The sequence below is a fragment of the Bubalus kerabau genome, chromosome 2 (assembly GCF_029407905.1).
Source record: "Bubalus kerabau isolate K-KA32 ecotype Philippines breed swamp buffalo chromosome 2, PCC_UOA_SB_1v2, whole genome shotgun sequence".
Lineage (NCBI taxonomy): Eukaryota > Metazoa > Chordata > Mammalia > Artiodactyla > Bovidae > Bubalus > Bubalus kerabau.
Window position 1 is genome coordinate 71,979,061 of NC_073625.1, and position 17,369 is coordinate 71,996,429.

At 39.1% G+C, this 17,369-nt stretch overlaps 1 long non-coding RNA gene across 1 annotated transcript in view; it reads right to left on the reverse strand.

Annotated features, from left to right (window-relative positions):
- The window catches only part of LOC129644762 (uncharacterized), a 30,511-nt gene extending 26,042 nt beyond the window's left edge, over positions 1–4,469 (reverse strand). Inside the window, exon 1 of the long non-coding RNA XR_008710968.1 lies at positions 4,028–4,469. This is a non-coding gene — a long non-coding RNA (uncharacterized LOC129644762). The remainder of the gene's footprint in view (positions 1–4,027) is intronic.
- Positions 4,470–17,369: the final 12,900 nt, after the last annotated feature.

A 17,369-nucleotide genomic window follows, 5' to 3' on the forward strand; every position in this document is an offset into this window, starting at 1 on the left:
TGTGGTATTTTTACAATACAAGTTAAGAAACAGATATATTTGCTTGCAGAGCCACAAGGAATTTGATTTTTGCCTTAAAAAAATACCACAGGCAGAAGTGAGCTAGTTTGCGGTTCCCCTTTTTCTGGTGACAAATGGGAATTATGGGCTCCAGGGCATTCTTCTAAGCCTTTGTGAAACACTTCTCCCTGCTTCTAGTTGCAAAAATAGAGTAAAATCTTAAATAACTGGAATGAAGGGACCTGTTCATTTCTGCTGCTTCAGTCCCTCTATTGAATTCCTTTCTATTCTCCTGAATTCTGCTCTACCTCAAGTGACATTCTTTTTATTTCTGCAACATGCTGTGCTCTGTTCTACCTCAGAATTTCAGCACAAGCCATTCCCTCTGCCTGGAATTTCTTCACCAATTCTTTGAATAGTTGATTCCCTTATCTGTCTTCAGGTCTTATTAATAAATTAAATGTTAGCTCCTCATTAATTTAGACCACTGAACTTTTACCAGTTGTTATCACACTGTCATTAACTCTATCATCAAATCTTTTTTTTCCCTTGATGATTTTTCACACTTGATTTATCTATTTGTATCTTGTTGTATGTTATTCTCCATACCTCCCTTCTTACCACCCAGGGACCCCTACCATAGTTAACACATAGCTGGTGATTTATAAATATTTATACATTTAAGGGATTGGATTGCTTAAGATCTTTTTAATTTTTTTGGTAGCAGTGTAATTTTGAGGAAGAATCAAATCATTGAAAGAAATAAAGAAAGGAAGGAAGAAGCCCTAATTACTACATACTGGCCACACCCAAGAAGTGTGTGGCTCAGCTCATATTCCCACACTGTGTGTGCATGCTAAGACACGTCCAACTCTGCAATGCTATGAACTGAAGCCCACCAGGGTTCTCTGTCCATGGAATTCTCCAGGTAAGAATACTGGAATGGGTTGCCATGCCCTCCTTCAGGAGATCTTCCCTGACCCAGGGATTGAACCCGTGTCTCTTATATCTCCTTCATCGTCAGGTGGGTCCTTTACCACCAGTACCGTCTGGGAGGCAATTCCCACACTGTATACACAGTATATCTACTATAAGGAAAAGTGACCCCTATGATAATAAACGAGATACACAAGGTATTCAGGTGAAAAAACAAAAAATTAATTATAATCAGTATACCACTGGATCCCCACCTCCCATGTAAACACATCACATTACAGATAGCATTGATCGTCCCTGTTGTGAAGTACTTAATGCATAGTAGATGTTCAGTAAATATTTCCCGAATGCATGTATTTAATAATTCTAAAATTTTAATCTGGGAAACAAGCAAATAAATTTTATAAAAATTTACTAACCACAAGGATTGAGGCAAAAAGTATTTCTGATTAACTTGATCAGTTGGAAAATGCATTTTACTACTTCAATCACAAAATACACTGTAAATAGAAGTAGTATTGTGATTTCCAGTGCTATCCTAGTTATGTTGGTTGTAAATAAAGTATATTTAAAGCAGAAAACATGAATCTATATCATCAGAAGAACATTTCCTCTGTGTTAAAGAGGTGTATTAAGTCCAATTGAATTCAGTTTAAAATCCAGTTTTGGCAATATTGGCTGGGCCTCTGGGCAACTACATAGAGCCTCTAAGCCAGAATCTGTTCATTTAGAAAAGGAATAATACCACATCTGGTTTATGTGATTACTTGGAAATGGTTTCAAAATCTCAATGCTCTAGGACGATTCCTTAGAATCTTAAAGCTTGTGATGTTGAGAATATTGTCAAGATCGACACACTTAAAGAATCTGGCAGTTTAATGAGAGAATTAATAGATAGCAATGTTATGACAAATAGTTGATATTTTAAAACTAATGTTATATTAAAATGTTACTGACATATCAATAAATCACAGCAAGTACTAGTTCAGGCTTCCCAGGTGGCATTAGTAGTAAAGAGCTTGCTTTCCAAAGCAGGAGACATAAGAAATAGGGCAGATCCCCTAGAAGAGGGCATGGCAATCCACTCTAGTATTCTTGCCTGGAAAATCCAATGGATATTGGAGCCTGGTGGGCTACAGTCCATAGAGTTGCAAAGAGTCAGACGTGACAGAAGCAACTTAACACACAAGTACTAGCTTATGTTTAAGTTTTCAAACTCCACAATGTAAAGCAACTGTACTCCAGTAAAAGTTAATTAAAAATAATAAAATAATGATGACCAGACGGTGGCCGTGACATATGCTGCCACAGTTCTGAGAATTGGCCTCAAAGAAATGGAAACAAACTAACCGTGGAACTGAAGATTAACTGAACCTAAAACAATCAGGATGACGCTGGTCAGATCACCAATGACCAATCTGAAGATATGCATGTAGCCCCCTTCCCCCAATTACCTGTTAAAGCTCTTGCCCTCTGATTGTTAGGGGCTGGGGTGGGGGTGGTGGGTGGGAGTTGGGCTTTTGAAAGACATCTGCCCTCCTCACCAGTTGACAGCATTTGAAATAAAGCAAACTTTCCTTTTTTAAAAAAAAATAATAATAATAAAATAGGTAACCAACAAAGACCTATTGTACAGCACAGGGAACTCTGCTCAGTATTCTGTAATAACCTAAATGGGAAAAGAATTTGAAAAAGAATTGATACATGCATAGACTTTGCACGTGGCACTAGTAGTAAAGAACTTGCCTGCCAACGCTAATGCAAGAGATTTAAGAGATGTGGGATACATATACATATATAACTGAATCACTCTGCTATACACCTGAAACTAACACGTTTTTTAATCAACTATATTTCAATATAAAGTTAAAATTAAAAAAAAGTCAAACTCCAAGTGAACCAATCAAAAACTTCATACTCTGATCATTTTCTAAAGTTTTGGTACCACACACATTTCTAGGAAACAAAACCTAGATGCCACTTGTGTACAAAATAACTCATGATGGGATTTTGAAGAGTGTAGCAAAAGTTTCCCAGCCCCCAAAATATCACTCACTGACTTCTGGGACTCCAGTCCCCTAATATTACCAAGAGAAAATATTCCAGTTTTGTTGTTAAATGCAAATTAAGGAGTTATAAGTCTGAACTATATGAAGCTACTGTTCTGTGTCAAAAACAAACATAGACAACTTAATATGGTTAAACTTTCATATTTAATCCACAACCAGGCATTAACATCTTATGAGAAACCACTTGTCAGATTATCTACCCAGTAGGAAATGAAGGACGTATATGCCAGGATGGGGGAATGAAGAGATGGAAAAAGGAGTTCTCAAGTTCCAGATTCAGGGTATAGGATTCCCTTATAATGCATATCACTAAACAGAAATATAATGGGATAACTTGGTTTATGATGAGTTAAAAAGAGGAGCAAAAGCAAGTTAAGACATTTTTAAAGAAAAAGTAAATCAAAAAGACATATTCAGAAGGTGATTAGTTCTTAGCCAGACGTGATATTTCTGGTGTCATTCATCAGAATCTAATGAATTTATCTTTGAAGAATCTGTCAGATAAAAAGAATACCACAATTTCCTCAGCATTAGGGTATATGCATAAAGCTGATACTTCACACATGCACACACACACACACACAAATAATCTCACAAACCTGATTTAGAAAGACATAGTAATTTTTGCCTGTTGAAGCTTACTAAAAACAGCAAGTTATGATTAATATTAATGATTCATATTTTTACAAAGATAAAAATAAATTTATATATCATATACTGAGGTCAGATGTTTCTTTTCTCCATTTAATTTCCTGGGACTTCCCTATTCTGGTTATTAAATACAAACAAATAAAATCTCCTTAATAGACATTATTTTAAAAGTGAGCAAAAGTACCACTGGATTGAAGTTAATCATAATAACAAAATTAGAGTAAACCAAGTTTTGAACAGCTTTCCTCAGTTTAGTGATAAACTTTTGTTTTGCTCTTATTTCAATTCAGTATATGATGTCTTAAAAAAAAAAAAACAACCACCACCATTTTTTAATGTTCTCAATGATCTATTTTTTCTTTCAGAGTTACCAGTACAATTCCTCTTCTTTCTATCTAGTCATGCAACTTTCTGTTCTTCTGCTAAAGTCAAAATTGAAGGCTGGAGGGTAGATACATCTGCCCTGGGCAAATACAGTCAATGTTTCTTCCACAAACACAGACTCCCATGACAACCAAACAGAAAGGAGAGGGGAAATGAGAAGCCAAGGATATTAAATTTCTCTTAGACCCACCACCTGATTCTCATTTGACCCACACTCTGGGTCTTATTAAGCCCAGATCTCTTTTATTCCCATAGTGCTTTACAAGTGGCGCATATGGAATCCTAAAGATTCATAATTTTCCATGTTAATGACAAGGATCCTAGCAAGGCAAGAGAGTACTTGTGAAGCCATTTTATCTCCATCTTTTTTACATTGTTGGTTTCTTCTGCAGAGACTATCAACTCCAGCTGTGTGAGAGGACACCTGTCTAGCAGAACAAGCCTTAGATTACTAATTCATTTCACATGGGTCACCATACCGATATCAAATAGCAGTAGCTCTTGTTTATTACCAGCTTAGATCAGATTCAAACTGGAGGCTCAAAGCTAAAAGACGTAACCTCCAGGCCTTTTACCCTGGGTCATTTCCAATCTGTCTCTGGGGCACTTTTAATTAATGGCAGAATGAAAAGGATTATAAATTCCAGCATTCCCATATACCATCCCTTATGGATGTCCAACTCACTAACAGCTAAGACGGTTTTCCATTAACTTGTATTTGTTCATGTGATTGTATGTGCACAAACCAAATTAAGTGGTGACAAGAGGAGACAATTGTCTTGAAAATTCAGGCTAAAATAGAAATATTTCAACCGAGGTTTGGGAATTTACCTTTTGAGATTGGAGAATTCTGCCAGATGATGTCCTTGCATTAAATTTAACTTTGCGTGTGCTGAAGCCAAAGGGCAAAGGAAAGGAGAAAGTGCAGGTGATTATCCAGAGCATTAAAATGCAGCCATCCAACAGTGAGAGAAAGAAACAGGAGAAAGCTATAAGCAACCAGGTTTATCTAATTCAGCAATTAGCCAAAATCTAAAAGCTGCCTATGATATAAATATTGGTGGGGCTATTACAGAATGGGAAAATGGAATTGTTGGACACTAACTTTGCAAGTAGTCTATATATTTGGTTTTTTTTCATGGAACACTCCAAAGTTAGAGAAAGTTCTATCACAGCCTAATATCTTTTCTGAATTATATGCTTCCTTTGACCATGTCCAGGATGCTTGTAGCTTTGTTTTAAACTGGTGAGATGTGGTGCTTAGAATCAGACAGTTGAGTGTAACACAATGGAAGTCTTTCTGAAGCTACTTCTGAAACAGGTACCTGAATTAACTGCACAAATAGAAGCACGAACCACAGAGCTAAGTCTGCCCAATGCTAAGTCCTTCCACATAAATTTCATCTTCACAGCAATATGAGGGCAGTAAGATGGCCTGGAGAAGGAAACAGTAACCCACTCCAGTACTCTTACCTGGAGAATCCCATGGACGAGTCTGGTGGGCTACAGTCCATGGGGTCACAAAGAGTCACATACGAATAAGTGACTAACTTTCTTTTCTATTATTATATCTCTTGTATAGATAAACTGTGCTAAGTTGCTTTAGTTGTTTCTGACTGTTTGCGACCCCATGAACTGTAGCCCTCCAGGCTCCTCTGTCCATGGGATTCCTTAGGCAAGAGTGGGTTGCCATGCCCTTCTCCAGGGGATCTTTCCAACCCAGGGATTGAACCTGAGTTTCCTGTGGCCCCTGCATTGAAGGAAGATTATTAACCACTGAGCCATGAGAATATTAATTCTTTGGTGTATATAATTCGAAAAGCCTAGTCATCTGTTATATGTTGAACTGTGTTTCCTCCCAAAAGGTATTTTGAAGTACTAGCCCTCAGTACATGTGAATGTGACCCTATAGGGTCTTTGCAAGTTTAATCAAGTTAGGATAATGTAATTGTATTGGGTCTTAAGTTAATGTAATTGATGTCCTTAGAAGAAAAGGAAAATTTGAACACAGACCTAGGGATCTGGGGAGAATGCTATGTGAAGTTGGAGGCAGAGACTGGAGTGATGCATGTACAAGTCAAGGAATGTCAAGGAATGCTGGTCCTCACCAGAAGCTAGAAGACAAGCATGGAACAGATTCTCTTTCAGAGGAAATCGACCCTGCCAACACATTGATTTTGGACTTCTGGCCTCCACACTGTTTGAGAATAAATTTCTATTGTTTCAAGGCACCTAGTTTGTAGTACTTTGTTACGACAGCCCTAGGAAACTAACACATCATTTGATAGAGGAGAGAGAAAATAACTGTGAAGAAATTAATTTTATATAGGAAGCAAATTTACACAGTGCTAGAATAAACCTCTTTTGTGTTTCTTTAGGTAAACACAGCTAAAATATTTCCAGCAGGAAAAGATGTACATCTGGGCTAAAAAGGGGCCCTTACAAAGTTTTATTTTGAATTACATTCTAAAAATGTAGTAACTCCCTTATTAAAAATGGGGCTTCCCTGGTGGCTCAGACAGTAAAGAATTTGCCTGCAATGCAGGAGACCCTGGTTTGATCCCTGGGTTGTGAAGATCCCCTGGAGAAGGGAATGGCTACCCACTTCAGTATTCTTGCCTGGAGAATTCCATGGACAGAGGTGCCTGGCTGGCTATAGTCCATGCGGTCGCAAAGAGTTGGACACGCCTGAGTGACTAACACTTTTTTACTAAAAATAAAAATCAAGAACGCAGATCCTTTTACCTGGAGAATCCCTAAATTCTCAGCCCAGCAGTGCCTTTCATACCTCAAACTCTTAAAAGATGTCTAATGATTAAACCACCTAACCTGCCTCTTGAGAAACCTGTATGCAGGTCAGGAAGCAACAGTTAGAACTGGACATGGAACCACAGACTGGTTCCAAATAGTATGTCAAGGCTGTATATTGTCACCCTGCTTATTTAACTTATATGCAGAGTACATCATGAGAAACGCTGGGCTGGATGAAGCACAAGCTGGAATCAAGATTGCCGGGAGAAATATCAACAACCTCAGATATGCAGATGACACCACCCTTATGGCAGAAAGTGAAGAGGAACTAAAAAGCCTCTTGATGAATGTGAAAGTGGAGAGTGAAAAAGTTGGCTTAAAGCTCAACATTCAGAAAATGAAGATCATGGCATCTGGTCCCATCACTTCATGGGAGATAGATGGGGAAACAGTGGAAACAGTGTCAGACTTTATTTTTGGGGGGCTCCAAAATCACTGCAGATGGTGACTGCAGCCATGAAATTAAAAGATGCTTACTCCTTGGAAGGAAAGTTATGACCAACCTAGATAGCATATTCAAAAGCAGAGACATTACTTTGCCAACAAAGGTCCATCTAGTCAAGGCTATGGTTTTTCCAGTGGTCATGTATGGATGTGAGAGTTGGACTGTGAAGAAGGCTGAGCACCGAAGAATTGATGCTTTTGAACTGTGGTGTTGGAGAAGACTCTTGAGAGTCCCTTGGACTGCAAGGAGATCCAACCAGTCCATTCTGAAGGAGATCAGCCCTGGGATTTCTTTGGAAGGAGATGCTAAAGCTGAAGCTCCAGTACTTTGGCCACCTCCTGCGAAGAGTTGACTCATTGGAAAAGACTCTGATGCTGGGAGGGATTGGGGGCAGGAGGAGAAGGGGAAGGCAGAGGATGAGATGGCTGGATGGTATCACTGACTCGATGAACGTGAGTCTGGGTGAACTCCAGGAGTTGGTGATGGACAGGGAGGCCTGGCGTGCTGTGATTCATGGTGTTGCAAAGAGTCGGACACGACTGAGTGACTGAACTGAACTGACCTGAACTAAATGATTAAACATGATTCTTTTTCCTTTCTGTACTTATTTCACCCTGCTTCCATGTACAGCTACCCCATGACACTGCGGATTCATGTTGATATATGGCAAAACCAATACAATATTGAGAAAAAAATTTTTTAAATAAAAAAATAAATGGAACTCCTACCTATTTACCCAAATGTGCCTTCCTCTTCCCCAGTTGTTTCCCTTTACTTATGCAGAGGCCAGCATGTTAAAGAACACCTTTTCTTCCCTTTTCTCTAACGTCAACATGTTTAAATCCTACTACACATGAAAACTATCTGACGAGACATCTCTTGTGTCAATCCTTTACTGATTACACTGATTATAGTGACTTTGAGTTTGTTATTCCTCTTCTCTAGCATTCCGTGACATTTCTAGTTTTCTGCTTTGCCATGTAGTATTATGAGTGTTCCTCTTATCTCCACTACTGTGTCTGAAACCTCTTGGATGAGGAGGTATTTCTGCTCACTTTTTGATTTTTGCCCCACCCCCAGCACCTACCATAATGTCTGACACAGACTTGGTCCTCTATAAATATTCGCTGAATTGATTTTAAGTTTGAATTAAGCAGCACAGAATCTCTTGGGTTGAAAAATCGCATTGCAAATGGCATGCTTGTATTGCTCAATATTGCTGCACCAATGGAGCAGGGAATATGCTGCAAATTCTTCATATAAATGGTAGCAGTAAGGGAAGAAAAGGTGCTTTCATAAAAGGTTGTCTACAGAGGAAATAAAAGAAGCAGGCAAATGCTATAGAATTTTTTCCCTAACCAATGGTGGTGATTCATTTGTCTGGTTTGCATTTCTGTTAGATTCCAGTGTTAGATTCAAAATAAGGCTAATTTGCATTGGCATAGTGACTTAACTCACTAGTGTATTATTACTATGTAAGCAGGTGTACATGAGACTACAAATAAATGCTTGCTGATGGAATCCCAGCAGGGCTTCTGATGAGTTTTCATTTTGTTGAACCTTACCCAGGAAATTACTGTGTAAAAAGCTTTGCTATTAGTTCTTTGCCTGAAATATCATTTAGCTACACCTGGCCAAATTCATGGCAATTATACTAACTATACAAAGAGGACATTCCAAATTTCTCATCAGCCTTTCTCAAGTTGATTATTGAAATAATAGAAATATACAAATGCACAAACCGCAAAAGGTACACATTAAGACAAACGTAGCATTTAAAAGTCAAGATAACTTATAAAAGAGGATAATTTAAGTCAAACTTTTCATAGGATAGAACCCATACTATAAGTTATCAACACTAAGCTACAAGCTACTGCTTACTAATGATATGTATGATGTAAACTTTATGTGCCTTAATTGCAGCCCTGTATATGCTTATGTGGAGAGATTACAATTTTTTTCTGTATTATGTGATACATTAAAAAGCTGACAATAAAAATTGTGCTCTTATTGTCACAGCACATAACCACATGTATCAAATTTTTACCACAGCCAATCATGTGAAATGAGCAAAGCCACCATATATTCATAGCTGTGTTATAACAAATTTTATATAACAAATTTTGTTATGGTTATTCCAATGTAGATTTGGGTTTAAAAATATTTTAGTCAATAGTCACTGTGTGTCTCCTCTGTATGAGACTGTCTGGGAAAGGATGGTCTCTGATTTCAAAGTTTTCACTCATTTTGAAATGGGAAATGAGGTAATATTCACATAAAAAGATAATGTAAAAATATAAGACAATGTATGCTACATACTTGCTCCAGGTGATGGTAGAGTGAGAGAGCCAGGAGAGGAAGAAGTTGGGGAAGTTTCCATAAAATCGAGTGACCACATGCCGCGATTTGAATGGAAGAATTATAATTTATGCCTAGATTCCTGGTGTAACAATTAATATGATTCACTTTCATTCTCAAAATTGCTTTGACATAAGTGATAATTATGTGTACAGATAGGCAAATGTAGCCTTGAAGAAAAGGTATAATTCAAATAAGTAGAAGCATTTCTGGAAATCCAAGACAGGTAAATGGTATATGCAAAGGAATGTAAAGAATCATAGTGATCAAGAGTTTGGATGAAGTAACGTTTTGTGCAAGGAGGCATTGTCTGTGTTGCAAAGTGCAAATATTTTGTTGGAGGTCTAGCCTTCTTGATGATGTCTTTCCAGATTTCTCCTGTGGGGACAAAAAGTTTTTTTTCCAGAGTGTGCTTTAAAGACCGTTACTTTATCCTAAATATGTGGCAGGAAGAGGAATTATCTGGGGACATAACACAATCTCACACAGTATCAAATGTCTCCTGCCAAAGGTAGCCAAGTTAACAACAATATAAAACAAACAGAATCTCCAGTCAAACTAGAATTTCATATAATCAATGAATATTTATTTTTTAGCATAAAATAGTCCAAAATATTGCCAATGACATAAAGCACAGTCCTTTTTTAGTATTACTCAATTGTTGTATGAAATATTCTTATATTAAAAAATTACCTTTGTGTGAAATTCAAGTTTGACTGGATATTCTGTATTTTAACTGCAACTGTATTCCTGCTTCATGTCAGCCTCCAGGGATTTCTCTTGACTATTTCTATCTCTAATGAAACTCTTTTCCTTGGTCCAGAAGACAAACTTCCTTCACTTTTAAAGGAAATTTCTGTTTTGAGCTTATAAAGTTTGCATGAGGAATTTTGCAATTGTTTAGTGATGCTTTTCACAAATCTGTCTTTAGGTTTAAATTTATTTATTATATTCTATGAATTAAAACTTAAATCCCAATTTTTAATTTAGATTACTCCTGTAAGGTGACAAACAATAGCTTAATGATCTAACACGAGTTCGATTGATACTTTTTTTATCATGCTGCTGCTGCTGCTAAGTTGCTTCAGTCGTGTCCAACTCTGTGTGACCCCATAGACGGCAGCCCACCAGGCTCCACTGTCCCTGGGATTCTCCAGGCAAGAACACTGGAGTGGGATGCCATTTCCTTCTCCAGTGCATGAAAGTGAAAAGTGAAAGTGAAGTCTCTTAGTCGTGTCCGACCTTAGCGACCCCATGGACTGCAGCCTACCAGGCTCCTCTGTCCATGGGATTTTCCAGGTAAGAGTACTGGAGTGGGTTGCCATTGCCTTCTCCTTCCATCATGGGCAACTTTAAAATTTAAAGCAATAAGTAGAAACAGATGGTACCATATAAAGTTTACTGAACTGATGCATTTCTCAGTTCTCTTTCAAAATGGCCTTGAGGTATTTACCACATCATATACATGAGTAAACAGCCTCAGGGCAGTTTGAGACTGCATTTCAAAGTTTCCATAGCCCATAGATAATTAATGGAAATGTTATTAACTTTTGAACCCAAAGTCCATGATTGCAAATTTAGCCAATTTATTTACACTATAATACAGCCCTTTCCAATGGAGAAATGGGCATTGCTTGCCATTATTCATAGTACAGTTCATTTGTTCAGTCGTGTCGGACTCTTTGTGACCCCATGAACCCCAGCATGCTAGGTCCCCCCTGTCCATCACCAATTCCTGGAGTTCATCCAAACCCATGTTCATCGAATCGGTGATGCCATCCAACCATCTCATTCTCTGTCGTCCCCTTCTCCTCCTGCCCTCAATCTTCCCTGCATCAGGGTCTTTTCAAATGAGTCAGCTCTTCCCATCAGGTGGCCAAAGAATTGGAGTTTCAGCTTCAAAATTAGTCCTACCAACGAACTCCCAGGACTGATCTCCTTTAGGATGGACTGGTTGGATCTCCTTGTAGTCCAAGACTCTCAAGAGTCTTCTCCAACACCACAGTTCAAAGCATCAGTTCTTCGGTGCTCAGCTTTCTTTATAGTCCAACACTTAAATCCGTACACAACCACTGGAAAAATCATAGTCTTGACTAGACAGACCTTTGTTGACAAAGTAATGTCTCTGCTTTTTAATATGCTATCTAGGTTGGTCATAACTTTCCTTCCAAGAAGTAAGCATCTTTTAATTTCATGGCTGCAATCACCATCTGCAGTGATTTTGGAGCCCAGGAAAATAGTCAGCCACCGTTTCCACTGTTTCCCCATTTAACTGCCATTAATTGATGGGGACAGATGCCATGACCTTAGTTTTCTGAATGTTGAGCTTTAAGCCAACTTTTTCACTCTCTTTCACTTTCATCAAGAGTCTCTTTAGTTCGTCTTCACTTTCTGCCATAAGGATGGTGTCATCTGCATATCTGAGGTTATTGATATTTCTCCCAACAATCTTGATTCCAGCTTGTGCTTCCTCCAGCCCAGTGTTTCTCATGATGTACTCTGCATATAAGTTAAATAAGCAGAGTGACAGTATACAGCCTTGATGTACTCCTTTTCCTATTTGGAACCAGTCTGCTGTTCCATGTCCAGTTCTAACTGTTGCTTCCTGACCTGCATCAGGTTTCTCGGCAGGCAGGTCAGGTGGTCTGGTATTCCCATCTCTAGAAGAATTCTCCACAATTTATTGTAATCCACACAGTCAAAAGCTTTGGCATAGTCAATAAAGCAGAAATAGATGTTTTTCTGGAACTCTCTTGCTTTTTCCATGATCCAGCAGATGTTGGCAATTTGATCTCTTGTTCCTCTGCCTTTTCTAAAACTAGCTTGAACTTCTGGAAGTTCACGGATCACGTATTTCTGAAGCCTGGCTTGGAGAATTTTAAGCATTACTTTACTAGTGTGTGAGATGAGTGCAATTGTGTGGTAGTTTGAGCATTCTTTGGTATTGCCTTTCTTTGGGATTGGAATGAAAACTGACCTTTTCCAGTCCTGTGGCCACTGCTGAGTTCTCCAAATTTGCTGGCATATTGAGTGCAGCACTTTAACAGCATCATCTTTCAGGATTTGAAATAGCTCAACTGGAATTCCATCACCTCCACTAGCTTTGTTCGTAGTGATGCTTTCTAAGGCCCACTTGACTTCACATTCCAGGATGTCTGGCTGTAGGTGAGTGATCACACCATCGTGATTATCTGGGTCATGAAGATCTTTTTTGTACAGTTCTTCTGTGTATTCTTGCCACCTCTTCTTAATATCTTCTGCTTCTGTTCAGTCCCTACCATTTCTGTCCTTTATTGAGCACATCTTTGCATGAAATTTTCCCTTTGCATCTCCAATTCTCTTGAAGAGATCTCTAGTCTTTCCCATTCTGTTGTTTTCCTCTATTTCTTTGCATTGATCTCTGAGGAAAGCTTTCTTATCTCTCCTTGCTCTTCACTGGAACTCTGCATTCAAATGCTTATATCTTTCCTTTTCTCCTTTGCTTTTCACTTTCCTTCTTTTCACAGCTATGTGTAAAGCCTTCTCAGACAGCCATTTTGCTTTTGTACATTTCTTTTTCTTGGGGATGGTCTTGATTCCTGTCTCCTGTACAATGTCCCGAACCTCCATCCATAGTTCATCAGGCACTCTGTCTGTCAGATCTAGTCCCTTAAATCTATTTGTCACTTCCACTGTATAGTCATAAGGGATTTGATTTAGGTCATACCTGAATGGTGTAGTGGTTTTCTCTACTTTCTACAATTTCAGTCTGAATTTGGCAATAAGGAGATCATGATCTGAGCCACAGTCAGCTCCTGGTCTTGTTTTTGCTGACTGTATAGAGCTTCTCCACCTGTGGCTGCAAAGAATATAATCAATCCGATTTCGATGTTGACTGTTTGGTGATGTCCATATGTAGAGTCTTCTTTTGTGTTGTTGGAAGAGGGTGTTTGCTATGACCAGTGCATTCTCTTGGCAGAACTCTATTAGCCTTTGCCCTGCTTCATTTTGTACTCCAAGGCCAAATCTGCCTGTTACTCTGGGTGTTTCTTGACTTCCTACTTTTGCATTCCAGTCCTCTATAACGAAAAGGACATCTTTTTTGGGTGTTAGTTCTAGAAGGTCTTGTAGGTCTTCATAGAACCATTCACCTTCAGCTTCTTCAGTGTTACTGGTTAGAGCATAGACTTGGATTACTGTGATATTGAATGGTTTGCCTTGGAAATGAACAGAGATCATTCTGTCATTTTTGAGATCACATCCAAGTACTGTATTTTGGACTCTTTTGTTGACCATAATGGCTACTCCATTTCTTTTAAGGGATTCCTGCCCTCAGTAGTAGATATAATGGTCATCTGAGTTAAATCCACCCATTCCAGTCCATCTTAATTCGCTGATTCCTAGAATATTGATGTTCACTCTTGCCATCTCCTGTTTGATCACTTCCAGTTTGCCTTGATTCATGGACCTAACATTCCAGGTTCCTATGCAATATTGCTCTTCACAGCATTGAACCTTGCTTCTATCACTAGTCCCATCTACAACTGGATGTCGTTTTTGATTTGGCTCCATCCCTTCATTCTTTCTGGAGTTATTTCTCCACTGATCTCCAGTAGCATGTTGGGCACCTACCGACCTGGGGAGTTCCTCTTTCAGTATCCTATCTTTTTGCCATTTCATGCTGTTCATGGGGTTCTCAAGGCAAGAATACTGAAGTGGTTTGCCATTCCCTTCTCCAGCAGACCACATTCTGTCACCCGTCCATCTTGGGTGGCCCCACACAGCATGGCTTAGTTTCATTGAGTTAGACAACGCTGTGGTCCATGTGATCAGATTGGCTAATTGTCTGTGATTGTGGTTTCTGTCTGTCTCCCCTCTGATGCTCTCTCTCAGTGCCTACCGTCTTACTTGGGTTTGTCTTACCTTGGACGTGGGGTATCTCTTCATGGCTGCTCCAGCAAAGCATAGCCGCGGCCCCTTACCTTGCTCATGGGGTAGCTCCTCTCGGCCACGGTCCCTTACCTTGGACGTAGGGTAGCTCCTCTTGGCTGCCACCCCTGACCTTGGACGTGGAGTAGATCCTCTTGGCTGTGCTTCTATGCTGTCCGTAGCAGCCATCGCGCTTCATTATTCTTAAGTGACCCAAATTTCCCAAAATGCAAATAATATATTATTATTTTCTGATTCAGTTCAGTTCAGTCACTCAGTCGTGTCTGACTCTTTGTGACCCCATGGACTGCAGCACGCCAGACCTCTCTGTCCATCACCAACTCCCAGAGTTTACTCAGACTCATGTCACTGAGTCAGTGATGCCATCCAACCATCTCATTCTCTGTTGTCCCCTTCTCCTCCCGCCTTCAATCTTTCCCAGCATCAAGGTCTTTTCCAATGAGTCAGTTCTTTGCATCAGGAAGCCAAAGTATCGGAGTTTCAGCCTCAACATCAGTCCTTCCAGACTGATTTCCTTTAGGGTGAACTGGTTGGATCTCCTTGCAGTCCAAGGGACTCTCAAGAGTCTTCTCCAACACCACACTTCAAAAGCATCAATTCTTTGATGCTCAGCTTTCTTTATAGTCCAACTCTCACATCCATGCAGACTACTGGAAAAACCATAGCTTTGACTAGATGAACTTTTGTTGGCAAAGTAATGCTTTTTAACATGCTGTCTAGGATGGTCATGACTTTTCTTCCAAGGAGCAAGTGTCTTTTAATTTCATGGCTGCAGTCACCATCTACAGTGATTTTGGAGCCCCCAAATTAAAGTTTGTCACTGTTTCCAGTGTTTCCCCATCTATTTGTCATGAAGTGATGGGACCAGAAACCATGATCTTAGTTTTCTGAATGTTGAGCTTTAAGCCAACTTTTTCACTCTCCTCTTTTGCTTTCATCAAGAGGCTCTTTAGTTCTTCTTTGCTTTCTGCCATAAGTGTGGTGTCATCTGCATATCTGAGGTTGTTGATATTTCTCCCGGCAATCTTGATTCCAGCTTGTGCTTCATCCAGCCCAGTGTTTCTCATGGTGTACTCTGCATATAAATTAAATAAGCAGGGTGATGGTATACAGCCTTGACGTACTCCTTTTCCTTTTTGGAACCAGTCTGTTTTTCCATGTCCAGTTCTAACTGTTGCTTCCTGACCTGCATACAGGTTTCTCAAGAGGCAGGTCAGGTGGTCTGGTATTCCCATCTCTTTCAGAATTTTCCACAGTTTGTTGTGATCCACACAGTCAAAGGCTTTGGCATAGTCAATAGAGCAGAAATAGATTTTTTTTTTTTTCCTAGAATTCTCTTGCTTCTTCTATGATCCAATGAATGTTTGCAATTTGATCTCTTGTTCCTCTGCCTTTTCTAAATCTAGCTTGGACATCTGGAATCTCACGGTTCATGTACTGTTGAAGCCTTGCTTGCAGAATTTTGAGCATTACTTTGGTAGCCTGTGATATGAGTGCAATTGTGCAGTAGTTTGAACTTTCTTTGGCATTGGCTTTCTTTGGGATTGGAATGAAAACTTATCTTTTCCAGTCCTGGGCCACTGCTGAGCTTTCCAAATTTGCTGGCATATTGAGTGCAACACTTTCACAGAATCATCTTTTTAGGATTTGAAATAGCTCAGCTGGGATCCCATCACCTCCACTAGCTTTGTGTACAGTGATGTTTCCTAAGGCCCACTTGACTTCGCATTCTAGGATTTCTGGCTCTATGTGAGTGATCAGACCATCTGATTAAATGTATGAATATTCTCAGTCTTTTCCTTTTTTAATAATAAAATAATAATAAAAATAGCAGTGACAATATTTAACATGTGTCAAGGAATATGCTAGATATATTACATGTTCCACTTTACTCAAGCTTATGAAACTGTCATTTAATTATTTTACTCAGTAATCAAGACTTCTTTAAACCATTTGAACCCTGAAAAATTACATTATTACTTTACAATCTTCTGACACATGGACATGACTTTTTGTGTTGTGTGACATAAGCTTTTTGGGGGTCAAAATCAGGACTGCAGCCCAAGAGACAGCACCTCCGATAGCTCTGAGAAACTGCTCCAAAGAAGCAAGAGGGGAAGGTCAATATATGTGATTTTGGTGAGGCAATCAAGTACTCATCTTCACAAAAATTTTTCTGCTAGTCACGAGAAAATATTGTTACCATGAAGGTGCTTTTCTAGATATGAGGAGATGCAGGGATTGTGCCCATAAAATCAGTTCCTAAAAACATCTAACTATCTGAAGACTTGTTCTGACAGTTTTCTTGGAGCACAGAGTGCCTCATTCTTGTTTTCCACCCTGAACTCCTTTCAGGGTATGTTGAAACAGCACAGAATTCAGTCCCCACAGAGGCAGATGGCAAATGCCCTTGGCAAGTGCCAATTTGTAGTTGACAGTGCTGCCTTATGGTTATGGTTATAAATTTGGGAGGCATTACATGATCATTTTGTCCCATGGTGCTGAGAAGACTCATTGCTAGGTCTGTCAAAGGCCATTCAATGTGCTATTACTGGACTAGGTCTTCATAGTCAAAGATCTCTGGATATCTGTCTTCTAATTATGGTCCAGGAAAATAGTCCTTTTTATTGCATCTTAGAGTTACACTATTATAATCATTGATCACATATGGAACTATTTATTTGATCAACAGCTTGAAGTTACCTAGTCATCATTATTTTCTTTGGAAGCTCAGTCACACATCTGGTAATACAAGAAACAATAATCTTGTAAAACAGGCAAAATAC